Here is a 14,522-nt window from a genome sequence, read left to right on the forward strand (position 1 = left end):
ACGCAAGGAGACCTGATCCTGTAAAAGAAGATCCATAGGGAAGCATTTGGAGGAAGAGATGGGCAGGTGCCAATGCAAGAATTCACCCAACAATCTGAAAAACAACATGAAACCACCAGAACCCAGCGATCTAACAACAGGAGGACATGAACACCTTAATCAAGAAGTAGAAAAAATTGACTATAAAAGTGATTGATGCTCTTAAACAGCATGTAAAAAAAATGCCCTTATAGAAATGGATGAGAAGTATAACAGAAAGTTTGAAGAACTGAATAAATCAGTGAATGATACCCTAGGAAACCAAGGAAAAACAATCAAACAGATAATGGAAACAGTTCAAGACTTGAAAACTGAAATGGAGGCAAAGAAGAAAACACAAACAGAGGGCCGGCTGGATATGGAAAATCGAGGTAAATGAATAGAGACTACAGAAACAAGCATAACAAGCAGAATACAAGAGATCAGAATCAGATTCTGATGATACCATAGAGAAAATAAACGCACTGATCAAAGAAAACAGCAAAACCAACAAACTCTCATCACAAAACATTCAGGAAATATGGGACACAATAAAAAGACCAAACCTAAGAATAATATGAGTAGAAAAAGGAGAAGAAGTGCAGCTCAATGGTCCAGAAAATATATTTAATAAAATTATAGAAGAAAACTTTCCCAACCTGAAGAAAGATATACCTATGAAGGTTCAAGAAGCATACAGAACACCAAATAGGCTGGATCAAAAAAAAAATCCCCTTGCCATATAATAATCAAAACACAAAACATACAGAATAAGGAAAGAATATTAAGAGCTGCAAAGGAAAAAGGTCAAGTTACTTATAAAGGTAAACCTTTCAGACTTACACCTGACTTCTCTATGGAAACCATGAAAGCCAGAAGGTCCTGGATAGAAGTACTGTAGAAACTAAGAAACCAAGGATGCAAGCCCAGACTACTATACCCAGCCAAGCTTTCGTTCACTATAAATGGAGAAAACAAAATTTTCCAGGATAAAAACAAATATAAACAATACATAGCCACAAATCCAGTCTTACAGAAAGTAATAGAAGGGAAATCACTAACAAAGGAGTCCAACAATGACCACAATAACTCAGACATCTAGAGACCTTTCACCAGCGCAACTCAAAGAAGGGAAACACACCAACTCTACAACTAAAAAAGTGACCGGAGTTAACAACCACTGGTCATTAATATCACTTAATGTCAATGGACTCAACTCACCTATAAAAAGGCACAAGCTGAGAGATTGATTATGAAAACAAGATCCAACATTCTGCTGTTTACCACAAAGACAGGCACCTCCTCAGAGTAAAGGGCTGGGAAAAGGCTTATCAAGCAAATGGACCTAAGAAACAAGAAGGTGTGGCCATACTAATTTCTAACAAAGTTGACTGCAAACTTAAATCAATGAGAAGAGATGGAGAGGGACATTTTATACTCATAATAGGAACAATTCATCAGGATGAAGTCTCAATCCTGAATATCTATGCCCCTAATATAAAAGCACCCATGTTCATAAAAGAAACATTACTAAAACTCAAGGCAGCCATCAAACCACACACACTAATAGTAGGAGACTTCAACACTCCTCTCTCACCAATGGACAGGTCAATCAGACAGAAACCTAACAGAGAAATTAGAGAATTAATGGAGGTAATGAAGCAAATGGACTTAACAGACAACTATAGATTATTCCACCCAAATAGAAGAGAATATACCTTCTTCTCTGCAGCTCATGGAACCTTCTCGAAAATCGACCACATACCGGTAGCAAAGCTAACTTACACAGTTACAAAAAAAAAATTAGTAACCACCTGTGTCTTATCAGATCACCATGGATTAAAGTTAGAATTCAACAACAATGCTACCCCCAGAAAGCCTACAAACTCATGGAAACTGAACAGTCAACTACTGAACCATACCCGGATGAAGAAAGAAAGAAAGAAAGAAAGAAAGAAAGAAAGAAAGAAAGAAATTAAAGTCTTCCTGGAATACAACGAAAATAAAGAAACAACCTTCTCAAACTTATGAGACACTATGAAAGCAGTCCTAAGAGGAAAGTTCATAGCACTAAGTGCCCACTTAAAGAAAACAGAGAAAGCACATATTGGAGACTTAACAGCCCACCTGAAAGCTCTAGAAAAAAAAGAAGCAGACTCACCTAGGAGGAGTAGAAGATTGGAAATAATCAAACTGAGGGCTGAAATCAACAAAATAGAAACACAGAAAACAATCCAAAGAATCAATGAAACAAAAAGCTAGTTCCTGGAGAAAATCAACAAGATTGATAAACCCCTATCCAAATTAATCAAATGGCAGAGAGAGAATATGGAAATTAATAAGATCAGAAATGAAAAGGGGGACATAACCACAGACACAGAGGAAATTCAGAGAATCATTAGATCTTATTACAAAAGCCTGTATGCCACAAAACTGGAAAATGTAAAAGAAATAGTCACATTTTTATATAAATGCCATATACCAAAGTTAAACCAGGACCAGGTGAACAATCTAAATAGACCTGTTAGTCGCAAAGCATTAGAAGTGGTTATCAAAAACCTCCCTACCAAAAAAAGCCCAGGACAAGATGGTTTCAATGCGGAATTCTACCAGAACTTCCAAGAAGACCTAATACCTATACTCCTTAATGTATTTCACAATGTAGAAACAGAAGAGTCATTGCCAAATTCCTTTTATGAAGCTACAGTTACCCTGATACCAAAAACACAAAGACTCAACCAAGAAAGAGAATTACAGGCCAATCTCACTCACGATGTAAAAATCCTCAACAAAATACTGGCAAACCATATCCAAGAACACATTAGAAAAATTATCCATTATGATCAACTAGGCTTCATCCCAGAGATGCAGGACTGGTTCAACATACGAAAATCTATCAATGTAATGCATCATATAAATAAACTGAAAGAAAAAACCATATGATCATTTCATTAGATGCTGAAAAAGCATTTGACAAAATTCAACATCCGTTAAGATAAAAGTATTGGAGAGATTAGGGATACAAGGGTCATACATAAATATAATAAAAGCTATATACAGCAAGCCGACAGCTAACATCAAATTAAATGGAAAGTAACTCAAAGCCATCCTACTAAAATCAGGAACAAGACAAGGATGTCCACTCTCTCCATACCTCTTCAATATAGTGCTTGAAGTTCTAGCAATAGCAATAAGACAACCTAAGGGGATCAAGAGGATTCGAATTGGAAAGGAAGAAGTTAAACTTTCATTATTTGCAGATGATATAATAGTGTACATAAGCGACCGCAAAAACTCCACTAAAGAACTTTTACAGCTGATCAACACCTTTAGTAATGTGGCAGGATACAAGATCAACTCCAAAAAATCAGTTGCCCTCTTATACACAAAGGATATAGAAGCAGAGAGGAAAATCAGAGAAGCTTCACCTTTCATGATAGCCACAAACAGCGTAAAATATCTTGGGGTAACTCTATCCAAAGAAGTGAAAGATCTATTTGACAAGAATTTTAAGGCATTGACGAAAGAAACTGAGGAGGATACCAGAAAATGGAAGGACCTCCCTTGCTCTTGGATCGGGAGGATCAACATAGTAAAAATGGCAATTCTACCAAAGGCTATTTATAGATTCAATGCAATCCCCATCAAGGTCTCATCAAAATTCTTCACAGATCCTGAGAGGACAATAATCAAATTTATTTGGAAAAACAAAAAACCCAGGATAGCCAAAACAATCCTGTACAATAAAGGATCTTCTGGAGGCATTAATGTCCCTGACTTCAAACTCTATTACAGAGCTACACTATTGAAAACAGTGTGATACTGGCATAAAAACAGAGAAGTTGACCAATGGAATCGTATAGAAGACCGGATTTTAACCCACAATCCTATGAAACCTCATTTTTGATAAAGGAGCTAAAAGTATACAATGGAAGAAAGAAAGCATCTTCAACAAATGGTGCTGGCACAACTGGATGTCAACCTGCAGAAGAAGGAAAATAGACCCATAGCTATCACCATGCACAAAACTCAAGTCCAAATGGATTAAAGACCTCAATATCAGTCTGAACACACTGAACCGGATAGAAGAGAAAGTGGGACGTACCCTACAACATATGGTCACAGGAGATCACTTCATATGTATAACCCCAGCAGCACAGACATTAAGGGCAACATTGAATAGATGGGACCTACTAAAATTGAGAAGCATCTGTAAAGCAACGGACACTGTCACTAAGACAAAAAGGCAACCTACTGACTGGGAGAAGATCTTCACCAACCCCTCAACAGACAAAGGTCTGATCTCCAAAATATATAGAGAACTCAAAAAACTAGACTGTAAAATGCTAATTAACCCAATTATAAAATGGGGCACTGAGCTGAACAGAGAATTCTCAACCGAAGAAGTTCAAATGGCCAAAAGATACTTAAGGTCATGCTCAACCGCCTTAACGATCAGGGAAATGCAAATCAAAACATTTTTGAGATATCATCTTACACGTGTCAGAATCACTAAAATAAAAAACACCTTTGATAGCCTTTCCTGGAGAGGTTGTGGAGAAAGGGGTACCCTCATCCATTGCTGGTGGGAATGCAAACTTGTGCAACCACTTTGGAAAGCAGTGTGGCGGTTTCTCAGGAAATTTGGGATCAACCTACCCCTGGACCCAGCAATACCACTCTTGGGAATATGCCAAATTAGGCCTTATCATACAACAAAATATATGCTCTACTATGTTCATAGCAGCATTGTTTGTAATAGCCAGAACCTGGAAACAACCTAGATGCCCTTCAATGGAAGAATGGATGAAGAAAGTGTGGAATATATACACATTAGAGTACTACGCTGTGGTAAAAAAAAAATGACTTTTCGGATTTGGCATGCAAATGGATGGAAATAGAAAACACTATCCTGAGTGAGGTATCCCAGACCCAAAAAGATGAACATGGGATGTACTCGCTCATAATTGGTTTCTAGCCATAAATAAAGGTCATGAAGTCCATAATTGGTGATCCTAAAGAAGCTAAATAAGAAGGTGAACCCAAAGAGAATTATATAATTATCCTCCTGGCTATGGGAACTAGACAAAATTGCCGGGCAAAAAAAATGGGATCTTGGGGGAGGGGTGGCATGGGGGTAAGGGGAGATGTGGAGAGAGAAGTGAGAACGGGAGGATGGGGGGAACTTTGGGAAACTAGATGATTGGGATAAAGGAAGGTTGGATAGGGGAGCAGGGAAGCACAAATTTTAGTTAAGGGAGCCACCTTAGTGTTGGCAAGGGACTTGAACCTAGAATGGCTCCCAGGAGTCCAAGGCAATGTCCCCAGTTAGTTCCTTGGGCAGCTGAGGATAGGGAACCTGAAATGACCCTATCCTAGAGCAATACTGACGAATATCTTGTATATCACCATAGAACTTTCATCTGGTGATGGATGGAGATAGAGACTGAGACCCACACTGGAGCACCGGACTGAGCTTCCAACATCTCAATGAGGAGCAGAATAAGGCAGAACATGATGAAGGAAGTCAGTACCATGAGGGGTGCACCCATTTACTGAGGCAGTGGGGCTGATCTATTGGGAGCTCACCAAGGCCAGCTGGAATGTGACTGAAACCTGACTCTTTGAACATGGTGAACAATGAGGCCTGATGAGAAGCCAAGGCCAATGGCATGGGGTTTTGTTCCTACTTCATCTTCTGGCTTTGTGGGAGCCTAGCCAGTTTGGATGTTCACCTTACTAGACCTGGATGGAGGTGGGTGGTCCTTGGCCTTTCTATAGGGCAGGGAAACATGGCTGCTCTTTGGACTGAAGAGGGAGGGGGAGAGGAGTTGGGGAAGTGAGAAAAGGGTGGAAGGAGGGGGAGGGAAATGGGAGGCTGGGAGGAGGCAGAAACTTTTTTTTCTGTTTCTCAATAAAAAATTTTAAGAGAAAGTGTATTAATTTCATAAAATTCTTTAGGGAGAAACGTACATGTGTTTTACTGAAAAGAGAAGCAGTTGTTTGGGACATGGCAAAGCATTGTTTGACGTGAGAGCAGTGCTCCTTTTCTCTGTACAAGCTTTACTTTAGAAGGTAATCACGTTGTTCTGAAAGTGTATTAATTTCATGAAAAGATTTAGTGAAAAACACACATGTGTTTCTCTGAAAAGAGACGCAGTTCTGTGGGACATGTCACAGCACTGTGAGAAGTGAGAACAGTGTTCCTTTTCTCTGTAAAAGCTTTACTTTGAGAGATAATCATGTTCTCTTGAAAGTGTATTAATTTCATGAAAAGCTTTATATAGAATTGGACATGTCTTTCTCTGAAAAGAGACACAGTTCTGTGGGACATGTCAAAGCATTGTTAAAACTGAGATCAGTGTTCCTTTTCTGTACAAGCTTTACTTTGAAAGATAATCACGTTCTTTTGAAAGTGTATTAATTTCATGAAAAGCTTTAGTGACAAACGCACACGTTTTTCTTTGTAAAGAGAAGCAGTTGTTTGGGACATTTCAAAGTAATTTTAGACATGAGATCAATGTTCCTTTTCTCTTTACAAGCTTTACTTTGAAAGATAATAGTGTTATTTTGAAAGTGTATTAATTTCATGAAAAGCTTAAGTGAGAAACTCAGATGTGTTTCTCTGAAAAGAGACGCTATACTGTGGTACATGTCAAAGTATTTTTAGAAGTGAGATCAGTGTTCCTTTTCTCTGTACACACTTTACTTTGAGAGATAATCACGTTCTTTTGAAAGTGTACTAATTTCATGAAAAACTTTAAAGTGAGAAATGCACAAATGTTTCCTTGTAAAGAGAAGCAGTTGTTTGGGACATGTCAAAGTATTGTTATAAGTGAGAATAGTTTACCTTTCTGTACAAGCTTTACTTTGAAAGATAATCACGTTCTTTTGAAAGTGTATTATTTTCATGAATAGCTTTAGTGATAAACGCACATGTGTTTCTCTGAAAGATACGCAGTTCTGTGTGACATATCAAAGCATTGTGAGAAGTGAGAGCAGTGTTCCTTTTCTCTGTACAAGCTTTACTTTGAAAGATAATCACGATCTTTTGAAAGTGTATTAATTTCATGAAATGTTTTTGTGAGAAATGCACATGTTTTTCTCAAAAAAGAGAGGCAGTTGTTTGGTATACGTAAAAGTATTGTTAGAAGTGAGAGCAGTGTCCCTTTTCTTTATACAGTCTTTGCTTTGAAAGATAATCACGTTCTTTTGAAAGTTTATTAATTTCACGAAAAGCTTTAGTGATAAACACACATGTGTTTCTCTGAAAAGAGAAGCAGTTGTTTGGGATATGTCAAAGTATTGTTAGAAGTGAGAGCACTGTTCCTTTCTCTGTACATGCTTTACTTTGAAAGATAATCACATTTTTTTGAATGTGTAGTAATTTCATGAAAAGCTTTAGTGAGAAACGCACATCTGTTTCTGTGAAAAGAGAAGCCATTGTTTGGGATATGTCAAAGTATTGTTAGAAGTGATAGCAATGTTCCTTTTCTCTGTAGAAGCTTTACTTTGAAAGATAATTACCTTCTTTTGAAAATGTATAAATTTCAGGAAAGGTTTAGTTAGAAACGTCAAGTGTTTCTCTGAAAAGAGAAGCCATTGTTTGGGATATATCAAACGATTGTTAGAATTGAGAATAGTGTTCCTTTTCTTGGTAGAAGCTTTACTTTGAAAAATAATCACATACTTTTGAAAGTGTATGAATTTCACGAAAGCTTTTGTGAGAAATGCACATGTGTTTCTCTGAAGAGAGAAGCATTTGCTTGGGATATGTCAAAGTATTGTTAGAAGTGAGAGCAGTGTTCCTTTTCTCTGTAGAAGCTTTACTTTGAAAGACAATCACGTTCTTTTGAAAGTGTATTATTTTCATGAATAGCTTTAGTGATAAACGCACATGTGTTTCTCTGAAAGATACGCAGTTCTGTGTGACATATCAAAGCATTGTGAGAAGTGAGAGCAGTGTTCCTTTTCTCTGTACAAGCTTTACTTTGAAAGATAATCACGATCTTTTGAAAGCGCATTAACGTCATGAAAAGCTTTAGTGAGAAACGCACATGTGTTTCTTAGTGAAGAGAAGGTGTTGTTTGGGACATGTCAAAGTATTGTTTTAAGTGAGATCAGTGTGCCTTTTTTCTCTGTACAAGCTTTTCTCTGAAAGATAATCACATTCTTTTGAAAGTGTATTTATTTCATGAAAAGCTTTAGTGAGAAATGCATATGTGTTTCTCTGAAAGAGACGCAGTTCATTGGTACACGTCAAAGCATTGTTAGAACTGAGATCAGAGTTCCTTTCCCTGTACAAGCTTTACTTTAAAAGATAATCTCGTTCTTCTGAAAGGGTATTAATTTCATGAAAAGCTTTAGTGTGAAACGCTCATGTGTTTCTCTGAAAAGAGACGCAGTTCTGTGGGACATGTCAAAGCATTGGTAAAAGTGAGAGCAGTGTTCCTTTTCTCTGTACAAGCTTTACTTTGAGAGATAATCACGATCTTGAAAGTGTATTAATATGAAAAGCTTTAGTGAGAAACGCCCACTTTTTTCTCTAACATGTGATGCAGTTGTTTGGTACGTGTCAAAACATTGGTAAAAGTGGGAGCAGTGTTCCTTTTCTCTGTACAAGCTTTACTTTCAAAGATAATGTTCTTTTGGAAGTGTATTTATTTCATGAAAAGCTTTAGTGAGAAACACAAATCTGTTTCTTTGTAAATAGAGGCTGTTGTTTGGGAAAGGTCAAAGTATTGTTAGATGTGAGATCAGTGTTCCTTTTCTCTGTACAAGCTTTACTTTGAGATAATCACGGTCTATGAAAGTGTATTAATTTCATGAAAAGCTTTTGTGAGAAACGCACATGTGTTTCTTAGTAAAGAGAAACTGTTTTTTTGGGACATGTCAAGGTATTGTTAAAAGTGAGAACAGTGTTCCTTTTCTCTGTACAAGCTTACTTTGAAAGATAATCACGTTCTTTTGAAAGTGTATTAAGATCATGAAAAGCATTAGTGAGAAACGCTCATTTGTTTCTCTAAAATGTGACGCAGTTGTTTGGTACATGTCAAAGCATTGGGAAAAGCGAGAGAAGTGTTCCTTTTCTCTGTACAAGCTTTACTTTGAAAGATAATAAAGTTCTTTTAAAAGTGCTTTGATTTCATGAAAAGCTTTAGTGTGAAACGCACATGTGTTTCTTTGTAAAAAGAAGCTGTTGTTTGTGACATATCAAAGTATTGTTTTAAGTGAGATCAATGTTCCTTTTCTCTGTACATACGTTGCTTTGAAAGTTAATCATGTTCTTTTGAAAGTGTATTAATTTCATAAAAACTTCAGTAATAAACGCACATGTGTTTCTTTGTAAAGAGAAGCAGTTGTTTGTGACATGTCAAAGTATTGTTAGAAGTGAGAACAGTGTAGCTTCACAGCACACAGTCAACTCATTCCCAGCATTCTCTGTTTCTATTTTTCATTTCTTCATCCTACTCACCTAGTAAGTCTCAAAGCTATATGGGCCATGAAATTCTGTGGGACCCAGGGCACATGACCTCAGACCCTTCAGTCTAGTCGTCTGAGTTCTAAGATTGCTAACCATTACCAGGAGGCCCGGCTTGTAAGCCTCATAGCAGTGGGGCCTTATTCTTCAAAGCTCCTACCCCGTGGTTGTAGCTGGTGACTTTCACATAAAAACCTCCTTTACAGGGGCTGAGGAGATGGCTCAGTGGTTAAGAGCACTGACTGCTCTTCCAGAGGACCTGAGTTCAATTCCTAGCAGCCACATGGTAGCTCAACTCTCTGATCTGGTCTCCTCTTCTTGTGTGACAGGCAGAACACTGCATCATAATAATATACATAATAGTAATCATAATCCTTGAAAAATATTCATTACTTGGGCATGTTTCATTTTCTTGGTCTCTAAGAAGTGTACTTTAGCCCTGCAACTATATTTTCTATAGTTTGGTGTTACTGTCCCTGATGCTACCCTATTCGCTTTGTATAATTTGGTGCCACAGTTTTCTTAATCATACTCATTGTTGTTAGAAAATGATGAATAGCAGTCCTACACTCATTCATCACAGGTATTATGTGCTTATTTCCCTAAACCATGACTGAAGGAATGTTCAAGGATACTACACTCCCAAATTATATTGGGTATCAAGTGATAACCAAGAGGGACAATGTCCTTGTATTTGTCCCTTGCTAGAATTTCAAGTTGACATTATTTACAATACACCAACATTCAGAGACCTAATCTCACAGTGAGATGGGCACATTGGAACCCCAAGATATGTATTTCTTCATACACCCAGAAGGGTTTGTCTACTGGCTAGGAAGAGCACTTTCTTTAGCATATCCCCTGGTAGAGAGATGTCAAATGCCATTCAATAGGAGTCTTGCATCAATCCATCTGCTGAGATCTGAACCGACTCTGTAGGGATAAGTCCTGCCCCTTAGGGGGCGTGTTTGCCTCGGGCTAATGTTTTCCTATAAATTTGGGGAGCGTGCTCCCAGCGCTCTCTTCTTCTGCTTTCCTGATCTCCGTGGGAATGGTGGTTCTGTAAGTCTATTTCGACATTAAAGCTATATATATATATATATTTTTTTACAATCTGTCAGCATTCGTTTACGCTGTTACATTTTGGCATCCAACGAAGGGCTATTTTGCCCCCGACTCAAGTGGGTAGCCCGCTAGCTAACACAGCACCCTCCCGAGTGCTGTTTTTTAGTTCGTGACTCCGGCCCTAGTGCCGAGTCCGAGACACACTCGGCCACACAGGCCCATTCTGCCTGCCTTGGCTAAGTTTACAGCGGAACCCCACTGCCTGAATTTGCAAAAGCTCAAGTACCTGCGGTTTTGCAACAAAAGCTGCCACAGCGGCAGATTTGGTCTGATACAAAGTGACTTGGCCGGGTGGTGGTGGCGCACGCCTTTGATACCAGCAATTGGGAGGCAGAGGCAGGCAGATCTCTGTGAGTTCAAGGCCGGCCAGGTGGTGGTGGCGCATGCCTTTAATCCCAGCACTTGGGAAACAGAGGCAGGTGGATCTTTGTGAGTTTGAGGCAGGCCGGCCAGGTGGTGGTAGCGCATGCCTTTAATCCCAGCACTTGGGAGGCAGAGACAGGCAGATCTCTGAGAGTTCGAGGCCAGGCGGGTCTACAAGAGCTAGTTCTAGGACAGGCTCCAAAAACACAGAGACCACCACTGGCAGGAACCGATCATTGCAGGTAAAAAATTTTTTCTTTTATAAAATAAAATGTCTGAACACGTTAGTATTCAAGAATTTAACAGTTTTTTTTTAGTTTTATTTTTTTTAACTTTTTTTTATTGAGAAAAGAAAAAAAAGAAAAAAAACAAATTTCCTCCTCCTCCCAGCCTCCCATTTCCCTGCCCCTCCTCCCATCCTTCTCCCCCTCCCCCCACTCCTCTCCCCCTCCCTCTCCAGCCCGAAGAGCAGTCAGATTTCCCTGCCCTGTGGTAAGTCCTAGCCAGTTTGGATGTTCACCTTTCTAGAAATGCACGGAGGGGGAGGACAGTTTTTTTAATTGTATCATGTGGGAGATTTTACAAGAGGTGTCTATCACCCCACATCTATGGATCCTTCTGGGATTTATAGTTTTCATTGGCACTAAATGGTTTGATAATAGAAATATGATAAAGTCTTTACGAGATGAATCCAGGATTCTTAAGGCAGAGATTGAATGCTTAAAAACAATTGAGAATGGCAACAATCTTCTCAAGAATCAGTTTGAAGTTCTCCAGGCTGATGTTAAGGAGAAATTCATTACTATGGAAGAGGGAACAGCTGATTTGGATCATAAGCTTCAGTCCCTTTCTGTAGGAAATGAACATTAACTGAGAGAATCAAAACTGCTGAATGTGACAATCTGATTTTGTCTAAAGCTTATGACAGATTGGTGGAAAGATTGTCAATACAAGAAGGCACGGTTTATGCCATAAAAATTATGTCCAAAGATGAGATGTTATCTCTAATGGACAAACTTCATACTTTAGAATCCTCAATGAAGACTTTGGAACATAATTCTGGACAGGAGATTCAGACATTGCAGAAGGCAATGGTGAATAGAATTGAAAAGATTGAGGAATTTCTAAATTCTGATGAAGAAGAGCAAAGGGTAGAAAGGCAAATTTTAACTACATCTGTGGTTAAATCTCTCTGGGACAATTTCCACAAAGTTCTACCTACAGCTCTACCTGCCTTTCCAGTAATAACAACAGAGAAGGCAATTGGTTCCAAAAACCCTAGGGTCATCAAGGAGGATACATGGGAGCCTGTCCGTATGAATGACCTCAAGGAAATTAAACAGGCTGTCATGACTTTTGGGATGAAAGCCTCTTTTGTTAAAGAAATGCTAAGACCTTGGGCCACGACGAGGAGAACAACCCCCTCAGACTGGCTCCAGCTGAGCTCTGCGGTACTTGAGAGTGGACCGCAATTGAAATGGAAATGCTTATTCAGGCAAGAGGCTAGACTCTTAGAACAGCAGGAAAAAGAAAAGGGAATTGACATTTCCCTAGATAAAATTCGAGGTGAAGGGCTCTTTTACGACCCTCAGGAACAAGCTAATTTGGATGAAAACACACTCTCCATTTGTACTACAGCAGCCTTAAGGGCTTGGGACAGGGTACAAGACCCAGGACAGAGAATGGAATCATTTGTCAGAGTTAAACAGGGTCAGAGAGATACCTTTAGTGATTTTTTTACAAAGATTAACTAAGGCTGTATAAATAGGGATATCTGACCCAGAAGCAAGACGTATAATGATTGAGTCTTTGGCTTATGAAAATGCAAATGTGGAATGCAAAAGGATTTTGGGCCCTTTAAAGCTCAGATCAGCGCCCTTGGAAGAATGGGTCTTGCATACACTCAATGCTGATATATTTGATTATGGCACTGAAGCATGGGTAGAAGAAGCAATTTCCAATGGTAAAAGTAGACACCAGAATACCAAATGTTTTAATTGTGGCAAAATGGGACATATGAAATGGAATTGTAGACAATGGATTTTCAGAAATAATAATAATAATAATAATAATAATGCATATTTCAGAAATAATAATAATAATGCATCTTCTAGAAATAACAGAAATAGGAGAACTCAGCCTTCAGATTTATGTAGAAGATGTGAAAAAGGCAGACCTTGGACTAATGAATGCAGGTCTACAAGAGATAGACAAGGCAACCTGATACAGATGGGAAACGTGAGGGGGGGGCCTCACAGGCCCCCATGGCAAATATGGTTCAGTCATTTCCAGTTTCTGCAGAGAACGTGCCTCGTCAGGACAATTAGGAAGCCCCATGCCTACTGTTACAAGCAATAATGATCAGAAAGATAAGTTACGTGTGTTTTGGCAAACTTCTATAAATGATCAAAGACCTAAACTGAGAGTGTGTGTAAATGGCATTTTCATTACTGGCCTTCTGGACACAGGTGCTGATGTAAGTATCATTACCCCAGAATCTTGGAATCCATATTGGCCTCTTCAGAATGTAAATGTTCAGCTCCTGGAAATTGGAACCCTATCTCAAGTAAGGCAGAGCACAAGATGGGTTGAATGTATAGGGCCAGAGGGACAAATAGGAAAATTAAGGCCATATGTAGCCAATATCGCAATGAATTTATGGGGTCGTGACCTATTACAACAATGGAATACCGAAATTAACATTCCTGCTACTTCTAGAGCCTATATTTCTGAGAATAATATTAAAAGATATTACAAACGGAGAAAACCGGCCATTCAGGCTGTACAAGAACAAGCAATTGATGTCCCTTCAGAGATACCAACAGCCTTGCCTCTAAAATGGTTGACTGAGAAACCAATATGGACAAAGCAATGGCCTTTAGCTGAAGAAAAGTTACAGGCTTTAGAACAGCTGGTACAAGAACAATTAGATGCTGGACATATAGAAGAATCTACCAGCCCTTGGAATTCTCCTGTATTTGTGATTAAGAAAAAATCAGGTAAATGGAGAATGGTGACAGATCTCAGGGCCATCAACAAGGTTATTCAACCTATGGGCCCTCTGCAATCTGGAATGCCTTTGCCCTCTTTATTACCAAAAGGATGGCCTCTCATAGTTATTGATTTAAAGGACTGTTTTTTTCACTACACCTTTGCAAAAGGAAGATAGAGAAAAATTTGCCTTCACAGTGCCTACTTATAACAATTCTCAACCTTCGAGGAGATACCACTGGACCGTCCTCCCCCAGGGTATGTTAAATAGCCCCTCCCTGTGCCAATATTTTGTGAACCAACCATTGCAAATAATACGCAAGAAATTTCCCAAATCTATAGTATACCAATACATGGATGACATTTTGTTATCCGATTCAAACATGGATACCTTGAACAGACTGTTTGAAGAAATAAAGATACTTTTTCCTAAATGGGGGTTGCAAATCGCTCCTGAAAAAATTCAGAAGGGAGATTCTGTTAATTATTTAGGTTATAAAATAGGTTTGCAAAAACTCAAGACACAAAAGGCACAAATTAGGAG

The sequence above is a fragment of the Microtus oregoni genome, unplaced genomic scaffold (assembly GCF_018167655.1).
Source record: "Microtus oregoni isolate MIOR12 unplaced genomic scaffold, Mior012 000003F_ref0000135, whole genome shotgun sequence".
NCBI classification, from domain to species: domain Eukaryota; kingdom Metazoa; phylum Chordata; class Mammalia; order Rodentia; family Cricetidae; genus Microtus; species Microtus oregoni.